This window comes from Octodon degus, unplaced genomic scaffold, assembly GCF_000260255.1.
Source record: "Octodon degus isolate 3935 unplaced genomic scaffold, OctDeg1.0 scaffold00147, whole genome shotgun sequence".
In the NCBI taxonomy this organism is placed as follows: domain Eukaryota; kingdom Metazoa; phylum Chordata; class Mammalia; order Rodentia; family Octodontidae; genus Octodon; species Octodon degus.
In genome coordinates, this window is record NW_004524723.1 from 4,660,562 (window position 1) to 4,670,252 (window position 9,691).

Here is a 9,691-nt window from a genome sequence, read left to right on the forward strand (position 1 = left end):
CTCAGCTTTTTCCTCAGGTGCGTGTCATTAGCAAAGCTCCTGAAAATGGAGGTCTACTTAGAAGATTCTGGAAGGCCTGAAGGTTGCTCATCTGCAGTAGACCATATGCAGAAATGCCTCCCCAGGCCAGGAAGGGTACCCCAGGGGCAGGGCAGGTGCCCAGGCACCAGGCAGATAGGGGCACAGCTGAAGGGTGTGTTTTTTGTCTCCTCTTCAACTCTTCTTCCTGATGGCTCGTGTAGGCCTCACAGCAGCCCGGAACGTGGCCTAGAAGAGGCCTCAGCCTCTTTACCTCAGCACAGTCAGGAGAGACGAGCATCTTTGCTGGCTCTATGGACAGCCGTCACTGTCACCTCTGCCCTCCAACTCCCGGCACACATGAGGGAACTGTGACCTATCAGAGTTGGCGTCATCACATCCAGCCTCCATTTACACACCAGGGAAGGAAAGGACATGGCTGGTTAGTAGCAGAACTGGGAACACTCCTCACTTCTACCTCATAACCTGTTGAACAAGGTGTGAGACCTTCTAGGGCTCCAAGAAAGAGATTTCCTACTCAGAGACCTGAACTTCCAGCAAGGAAAACAGAGCCACAGCTGCCTGCCTGTAGTTTCTAGGGTACTCCCTCTTGTGGAGGTGATAGAATCGAGGAGACCTTTCAGGCCCTGGAAGCCTGGAGGAAACAAGCAGCGGGCTCTGTTCCAGAGGCCCTAGAGGACTGGAGGAAGATGATTCTTGCCACAGACAGGAGCAGATCCTGCCAGAGGCGCTGGGCCTTTGAAGGTGCCCTGAATTCCTGCAGGGCTTCACCCAGAAACCCTAGTGTATGTCAGCCTCTATCCACCATCACCATCCGAGAGGTGTGGTGTGGGATGCAGCACACAGAGAAGGAATCCAAGGGCTTGTCCAGCCTCGTCAGAAATCGCAGTTCCAGACTCGGCAGCTGTTTGGCTTGGCTGGTATATTTAGAAAAGTCAGGCTCTGGTCTCTCCCTGCTCTCTTACAAAGTGTGAACTGCACCCATCACATGGAAATGTGATTTGCTTCTCAGCAGCAAGCTGAGCTGCCTCCAAGCATGGCTCCACCTCCAAGCATGGCTCCCTCCCTGCCTCCTGCAGCCCTCTGGGCGCCCAAGGCTTCACACACTTTCCCATCTTCTCTGTGTGGAACTGGGAACCCTGGCTGTGCCAGGTGGGAGAACAGCTCATAGGTGTCTGAGGCCAACAGCAGAACATCCTTTACATGTTTAGGGGGCAGCAGTGTGTTGATCTTGGCCTGTCTCCTTTCACTCTGAAAAGCTAGACTTTTTTCTTTTCAGTGCCTTTAGTCTCACCCCCCCAACACATGCATATGCATACACACACACACACACACACACACACACACACCCTCATGTACAGTACAGGGTACATGCTGGCAGCTTACATCCTTTTTATTTTTATTTTTCCTAAGATGATTTTTAAATTGTTTTGGTTACCACATTTTAAAATTAAGAAAATCCATGTTTTTAAACATTCATTTCCTGTTTCTCTTGAAAAAAAAAAAAAAGGATATATCACTCTGGCAACCTTGGGCCCCAAAACTTCATCCGTTAGTACACCTGCAGAGACTGGGTAGAAGCTGTCTCCCTTTGACAGGAGGGTTCCCAGGCCATCCCGCCAAACTTTATTCATAGTCCCTGCCCAGTGACAGCACCACACATCTGGGCCTTCGGCCGCTGCAGGTGCAGAGCAGGTCTGTAGCCAGGGCCTGATTTCGTCCTTCCCTCTCAGGTTCTCCTTCTGTGCACCACAGTCTCTGTTCATCTCCCTTCTTCCTCTCACACCTCTATGTCCTATATGATTGCTTCTATTTTTGTCCGGCACCAACCTCCCCACACCCTGCCTGGTGCCCTGGAGACAGAGCAGCCTGAGGTTTCAGATCAGGTCTACACTTGATTCCCCAAATGCTTTCTGCCTTCCCCACTTTCCTAGGCCCCTTAGCCATATAAAACAGGAACAAAATAAGACTGCCATGTAAGGGGTTTCCAGAGGATCGTGAGCTGCTACCCAGCTCCTCGGTGGTCGAAGCTGTGCATTTGCTTGAGAGGGAGAGCAGAGCAGAGGCCCTGGGGCTTACCCCCCTGGGCCCGGGGCAGCTCAGCCCTTCCACACTCCAGGTTCCAGGAAATGCCCTACCTGCATGCATGCCTCTATGCATGGGTGTGTGTGCACAGACACACATACACACAGCAGTCCCCAGGGCCCCAAAGGTGGCAGTTCCTCCAACACTTGAAGGTAAAACCCCCTTACCTGACAAGGTTCATGAGGATGATAGACTCTAGTGAAAGCCAGAGCTTCTGTCTGGCTGTGCCTTCCCCTCCTGCCTTCAATTCTCACAGCTGGGGTCTGCCCCAGGGCCTCAGGCACACACACACCCAGCCCAGGGCTGTGGGAAGGACCCTGAAAGGAGAGTGGCTCTGCCCAAGACATTTTCTGCTCTCTGACAACATTATCAGGGTGGGATGTTCCCTGTATTGTGAAGAGTATTTTCTCAGGACCTGGGAAAATGGAAACCACCCTAGGCCGAAGCCTCCCTTCCCTGAGGGTGCTAGAAGAGTCGGCACAGCTGGTCCTGGGCAATCGCAGGTAAAAGAGCATCACCATCAGGACCCAGCCAGCTGGCTTGGACTTGGACAGGGCTCCAGGCCGAGGGCCCCTGGCATCTCCCACCCCAAGCCTAAACTCAAACATTACCACTGGCCTGAGAAGGCGTGAAGCCAAGGAACTGGATAGCTGGGAGGGTCCCAGGCAGAAGGAAAGAGAAGGATCTGAGAAAGGTGGTGGCCTCTGCATCCCAGGAAGGGCCCTGGCCACCTCCCTGGGCTTGCTATGTGGTCAGAAGGAAGCACAGAGAGCCTCTGCCATGAGTGACTACTCCATGCTGCCCGCATGCAGACATGCGCCTGCAAAGCCCCAAGCACCTAACACCGTTGAGCCCTTACGTGCCAAGCACTGTCCCTATACTTCCCTCTAGATACTAACTCATCTCTCTCTTCCAATGGTTCTGCAGCCACCACCATTAGATTCCCCCTTTACACAGGAGGAAATGGAGGCACAGGGAGGTTGAATAACTGCCCCAATCCCCCATAGGGTGAGGGACTGAGCCAGTGGCACCCCACAACCTGCACCCTTTATGTCTGCATGGGTTATGTTGTTATTGCTTCAGCTCCTGGTCACCGGGCACCCTGAGGTAAGCACCCAGCCCCAGCTTTCTGTCTTGAGTCATTTCAACCTGGACCGGTCGCCAATGGCACAGCTCAGACAGCGCTGAACATGGGCCAGTGCCTGCTGTGTGCACGTCATGCCATACCCTCTGGACTTCAGGCTAATCTCTAGACCACACAGAGAAGTTGTTTCTAGCTGTGAGGAGTGACACATACTATAGTCCCAGCACTCTGAGGCTGAGGCAGGAGAATTGCAAGTTCAAGTCATCCTGGGTGATTTAGTGACTTAACAAGACTGTGTCAAAACAAAAAGCGAAAAAGGGCTGGGGACATAGCTTAATGTGAAGGCCCTGGGTTCAATCCCCAGGACGAGATAAAGAAAAAGAAAAGGCTGACAATCCCATGTCTTCCTTTCCTGGTTTTGCCATCCTGCTCAGGCCTAGCCCAAGAAGCTTACTTTTTTGTACCAGCAGTAAGGGTACCCTGCCCTTGGGCCTGCTGGGCCCCTTTAGTCCCACACTTATAAAAGAACATTCTTAGAACCTGACACCAGCTCAGAACCCACATTGTTTTCTTGCAAGAAATTTCTTTATTTTTATGTGTGTGTGTATATATTTTTAGGGAAGGGTCTACAGGGTGTTCTATGTCTCACTTCTAGATCGGACTCGTAGGGATTCTCCTGTTCACAGCCTCCCAAGTGCTGGGATTACAGGCGTGCACCACCATGCCCAGTATCAATTGCTGTCTCAGTGCATCCCAGGGTTGGGGCCGGCAGGCAGGCGCAGGGATTGAACCCCCGGCCGCTGCGCCTGCTTGTAGGTGCTTCAATCCGCTGAGCTATTTGGCTGGCCCCTCTTGCAAGAAATTCAGTAGTTCCCTGGGTGAAGTGGGTGTGGCAGGGAGGATCAGTGGACTGTGGAGGGGTGTGCAAGCAGAATCCCTCCTGGATCCTCCTCTCCAGGAGTGCAGTCCTCCTCAGCCCTGCATACCCCCAGGGAGTAATGTGTAAGCACGTGGTGGGGGAGCTGGGGCCAAGGGAAACACACCTGATTTCCTGTCTACCAGCCTCTCCAAACCGTGCTTCCCTCCTCCTTGGGACCCCCAGTCTTGGTTGCCATCCTAGCACCAAGTCCTTTTGCTGGAGGCAGACTTGACTTTCCCAGAGTCACAAGTCTGATATCAGGCATCTCTGAGAACCAGAGAAAAGGAGCAAAACCACAAAAGCACAGTGGAGACAAGACTTGTGCCCCATCAGCCCCGAGAAAGCTCTGCCCACCTCATGAGCAGCCCTGTCCACCTGCGTGGCCCAGTGATCCTGGGAATCTGGAGTCTTTCAGACAGGAAAGGCAGCAGAGAAACAATGAGACTCCTTGCTGTGGCTGAAGTGTGTCCCCCCCAAAATACACGTGGTAGTAACTCAGCTTCTGAAAGTGGTAGTGTTGGGGATGGGGAGATGGCTCAGTGGAATAAGCGCTTCCCTGAAAGTGTTGGTGCTGAGAGGTGGGGTCTAGAGGGAGCAGTTGGACCTCAGGATGGAAGCCCTGCTGGAGAATTAGGACCTTTCTCTCTGACGGCTCTCCCTGGAGTTTGGTTCCTTTCCCCCTTTTCCATGTACCTTCTGCTCTCCGCCATGAGTTGAGGCAGCACGAGGCCTTCATCCGGAGCCAAGCAGATGCCAGCACCACATTCTCAGACCTCCAAGCTGCCAGCAGTGAACACCAAAATAATCCTCTGTTCTCTGTCAACCAATCTCAAGTATTCAGTGCCAGCAACAACAACAACAACAACAAAAAAGGGACTAAGACACTCCCCTGAGCAAGTGCCCAGGTTTTCTCTCCCTTGACCCACAGGACTTCCCTTCTCTGAGCACTAAGATCAGCAGGTCCTGGTGGCTGGCATCTACTGCAAGGACTACATGCAGTTCAGGGGAAAGATCATCACTCAGGGACTTCTTACCTGGTGGTCAAGGCAGGTCTGGAAGCAGTCCACAGGTGCCCCTGTGAAGGAAGGGTAGCCAGACCCTACCTGATGCAGCTGGAAGGCCATCTGGTGCGGGGAGCCAGAGGCTGTCCTGATATGAGGGTCAGAAGTCAAGCTATGGGAAGGGCAATTCCCACTCCAAAGGCCCCAGGAAAGCTCCTTACTCGTTTCTCCCAGTCCTGGTGCCTCTAGATTTTCTCCACTTATGGCAGCATCTCTCCCTTCTCTCCTGTCTTCACAGGGCCTTCTCTCCATGTCTCTGGGGCTTAAATCTTTTTCTCTTTTCTTTTCTTTCTTTCACAGGAATACCAGTCATTGGATTTAGGGTCATATTAAATCCAAAATGATTTCATCTAGAAATTTCATGAGACTGTAGTCTCATTTTAAGGTGTTAAATAAGAATCTTAATCTTTAATTATGTTTACAGACTTAATTTCCAAATATAGTAGCCCCCATTATCTGTGGGGAACACTTGTTTTTGGTGTTAGGAATTGAACTCAGGACTTTACGCTTGCCAGGCAGGCACTGTGACTGGGAGCTACATTTCAATAGCCCCAGTGGGTGCCTAAAACCATGGATAGTTCCCACAGTTTCTGGCGGTTTTTCCAATAGCTATATACCTGTAAGAAATTTTTTTAAAAAAAGGAAAATTCATAAATTAGACACAGAGGTTAAAAAATGTAACTAGTAATAAACTAGACCAACTATTAAACTGTCAGCATTACTGATTATGTGCTTTGGAGCCACTGGTGGGTAAACTATGAAATGAGGAACCTCAAAAGTCAATTTGATAATCCAAATGTCAACTAAGCAATTAATGAGAGGGTAATGCATACACAGTGGATACCCTGGATGAAGAAGGGTATAAACTCCCAAATTTTGGAGGTTAGGACTTGGCACTATTTCCTGGGGACACATCAGAGATCCTACTACATTCAGTTGATTTCTCTGCAAAATGGGGACTATAATCCCAGTCTTGCACTACTGTGAAGATTGCATGGGTCACTACACATAGCCCCGGCACATAGCAAGCTTTCTTAGTCATGATAGTTCCGCTCCCACACGCCCCACTCATCTTCACCTTTCAAGATGAGCTTGATGAAACCTGCTCTGAGCTATCTGCCCAAACCCTTACCTCTTGCCCAAGTAAAGCCATTTGTCTGCATATCTGCTTCCATGGCTTTTGTAGGATACATAGTAGGCCTTTCTGGTATTTTTCTTCAGGTATAGAAAAGCTGGATTCCTTTTCTGGCCTACTGGATCCTTTAGATCAATAATTGATTCTTCAAGGGCTGGCCAAATAGCTCAGCAGATTAAAGCACCTGCAAGCAAGTGCAGAGGCCAGGTATTCAATCCCAGGGCCTGCCGGCCGGCCCTACCCCAAGGAGCACTGTGACAGGGATTGAGACTGGATGTGGTGGTGCACACCTGTAATCCCAGCACTTGGGAGACTGTGGACAGGAGAATCCCTATGAGTCCAATCTAATAGTGAGACCCTGAACACCCTGTAGACCCTTCCCTAAAATACAGAAAAAAAATTGGCTCTTCATTCATCTCTTAAAAAATAATTTGGTCATGGGCAATAATATGTACCTAGGATATCGTGGAGCAGAAATATTTCCTCCTGACTAGTCCAAATCTTTCAGTGTTTCCTTCTAACAATTTAGCTGGTCTCTTTCACCTCCATCTCTCCAGAACTGTTTACATGGTAAGGACACAAATATTAATTGATAAATTAAAAAACAAGATAGCCGGAAGGCCAAGGCAGAACTGAAATACAGCCAAATGCACCACCAAGGACTCCTCGCTCCAGGGAACAGGACAGGACCTGGGGCTGACAGAAGGGTACTGGAAAGGCCCTGGGACCCACTGAGGTACAGCTGTGTCTGTACCTTTGTTTTTGTGGGCTGCTTGCTTTCCATGATCAATTACCATGCAACCTAAGACTGGTTATTTTTATAATTACATGGCAGACTAATTCTGTTATTAGCTTTATTTGATTACATTATCTCTTCACTACCCCAAAACAAGAACCAAAAAGCAAAAACATGGCAGGGCCACAGCCAGCCTCCACCTTTACAGATGGACATAGCGGGTGGGCCTCTGGCCTGGTCTCCTCCAGGGAGGCTCATCCCCTGACCAGAGCAGCCCTCATGGCTGCTGCTCTCCAGAACCATCCCATTCTGAACATTTGCTATGCTGAGCTACATACACAGCTCTTCGCGTGTGCAGCACCCTGCAGATCCCTACTTCCCATGTGTGCTCTTTGTGCACCTCAGAATTCCTCCCACGAGGGCTGGCCAAATAGCTCAGCAGATTAAAGCACCTGCAAGGGGCCAGGGAGATGGCTCAGTGGAATAAGCACTTGCCTGACAAGTGCAGGGGCCTGAGTTCAATCCCCAGTTCTGAAATTAAAAAAAAAAAAAAAAATTAGAAAAGCACCTGCAAGCAGGTGCAGGGGCCAGGAGTTCGATCCCTGGGTCTGCCATGCCAGCCCCATCCCTGGGGTGAGCTGAGACAATGATTAAGACTGAGTGTGGTGGCGTGTGCCTGTAATCTCAGCTCTTGAGAGGCTGTAAACAGGCAGATACTGAGTCTGACCTAGTAGTAAGACCCTGAGCACCCTGTAGACCCTTCCCTAAAAAGAAGAAGAAGAAGAAGAAGAAGAAGAAGAAGAAGAAGAAGAAGAAGAAGAAGAAGAAGAAGAAGAAGAAGAAGAAGAAGAAGAAGAAGAAGAAGAAGAAGAAGAAGAAGGGAGCCCACACCAGACTCAGTTCACTCCAGGGCGTCCTCTTGGCCCCATCACACCAGTGGCATGGCCATCTGTTCTTCATCCTCACCTTCCTTGTGCCCGCTTGTGCTCTGTCCCTTGGTCCTGAGCTCTACACTGATGAATGCTTGGGAATTACTCATGAATTCCTCAAGTTCCAACCAGAGAGAGGAGCTGAGAGGAGGCAAGAGCCTAGAGACAGGTGAGCTCTGCAGCACCAGTGTGACCTCAACATTTTCAGGAGGCAGAATGGACCACTGGGTCCCCCAACTCTCACTGCACTGTCAGTGTGAGTTCTTCCTCCTCACTCTGACCAGACTGTGACAGTTGGCAGCTCTTATCAAGGTGGTTAAGCCAAAGAGACCCAGTCTCCTGTGAGGAAGAAGCCCCTGTGGGCACCTGCAGATTTTGATCTGTTCAGCCTGCTGTGTATCCACACTTTAGAACCTTCTCCAGGCCCGTGCATGTGTCTTTGGATTCCTTCAAGGACAATAGTACAAGTACTCTTTACCCACTGAGCAGGGCCTTGGGCTGTTCTATGCCAGCATCTTCTCCTGGCTCCCTCACTCCTACTGCAGCCTCCTTACCTTGTCCTTGGGTGGAGAGGGCTGTGTACTGCTGGTCAGGTGGACCCACCCAAGACATGCAGCCAGGAAACTGTGGAACTGGTTCTGAAACCAGTCCAGAGCATGTGCTTAACCTCTGCACTGTAGGGCGCCTATCCTGCCCATCTCTCAACTGTCTGCTAGTTTTTGGATTTTTTTTTTTTTTTTTTTTTTTTTTTTTTTTTTTTTTTTTGGTGCCAGGAACCAAACTCGGGACCTTGCACTTGCCAGGAAGGTGCTGTGCCACTGAGTTATACCCCAGGCCCTGTTCATTAGTTTGAAGTTAGATGCTGAGCTGGGGGCTCAGTATGGATCCATGGCAAGAGATGGAAGAGCTTTGTGGAGCCCACAGTCCACGCACAGTGGTGCCCTGTGTGATGGATTGGGGAGGGGAGGGGTCAGTAGAATCGACTATTCTGGCCAAGTGTTCTGGCCAGGTCCCACTGAGCAAGCTCCAGCCAAGGCTTCCCTCAGAGTCTAACCTTGCACAGAACTGCAGCCTGACCTTGAGCCTCAGCTAGGCCTTCGTCCTGCTGGGGGCCAAACATCCCCCGAATCCTTCCCTTTGGCTCCTTCAGCTAGACCCTGTTCACATGAGAAGATGGTCCGCAATACTGAGATGCACCCTCTGTCCAGGTACCTGACCTGCAGGAGAGGCCTGAGGCCAGAGCCAGGTTGGCAACAACAGTCACAGGGAAGGGCTCCTGGTGGGCCTGTAATGCCCGCCCACTGGGAGAGCAGGAGCCCCACTCTCCCCTCAGTCCAGGCTCTGCAGACCTAGCCCGAGGCCTCGCTGGGAAGTGAAGGGGGAAGCCCTGGGCTGCTCCTGAGCTAGGCCCTGGGTACATGGCTCATTAAGGGACTAACCTTCCTTGAACAACTGCGGTGGAGCAGGACGATATATGCCCTGGGAGGAGAATGTTAGGTGTTTTCATATTGGAGGAAAAAGCTGAGTCTCAGGGAGGTTAAGCAATTCTGGGAAAGCTGCCGCACCATGCAGCCTCCTTCAGGAGTCAGGATCAGAAGCTACAAGTTTCGGGGGCCTGGCCCTAGCTCAGGCCTTTAAGTGGCTGCTTCCACAAAGCTGTCAGCCTCAGGTTGCTGGAGTTCGAACCTCACACCTCTCCCGCT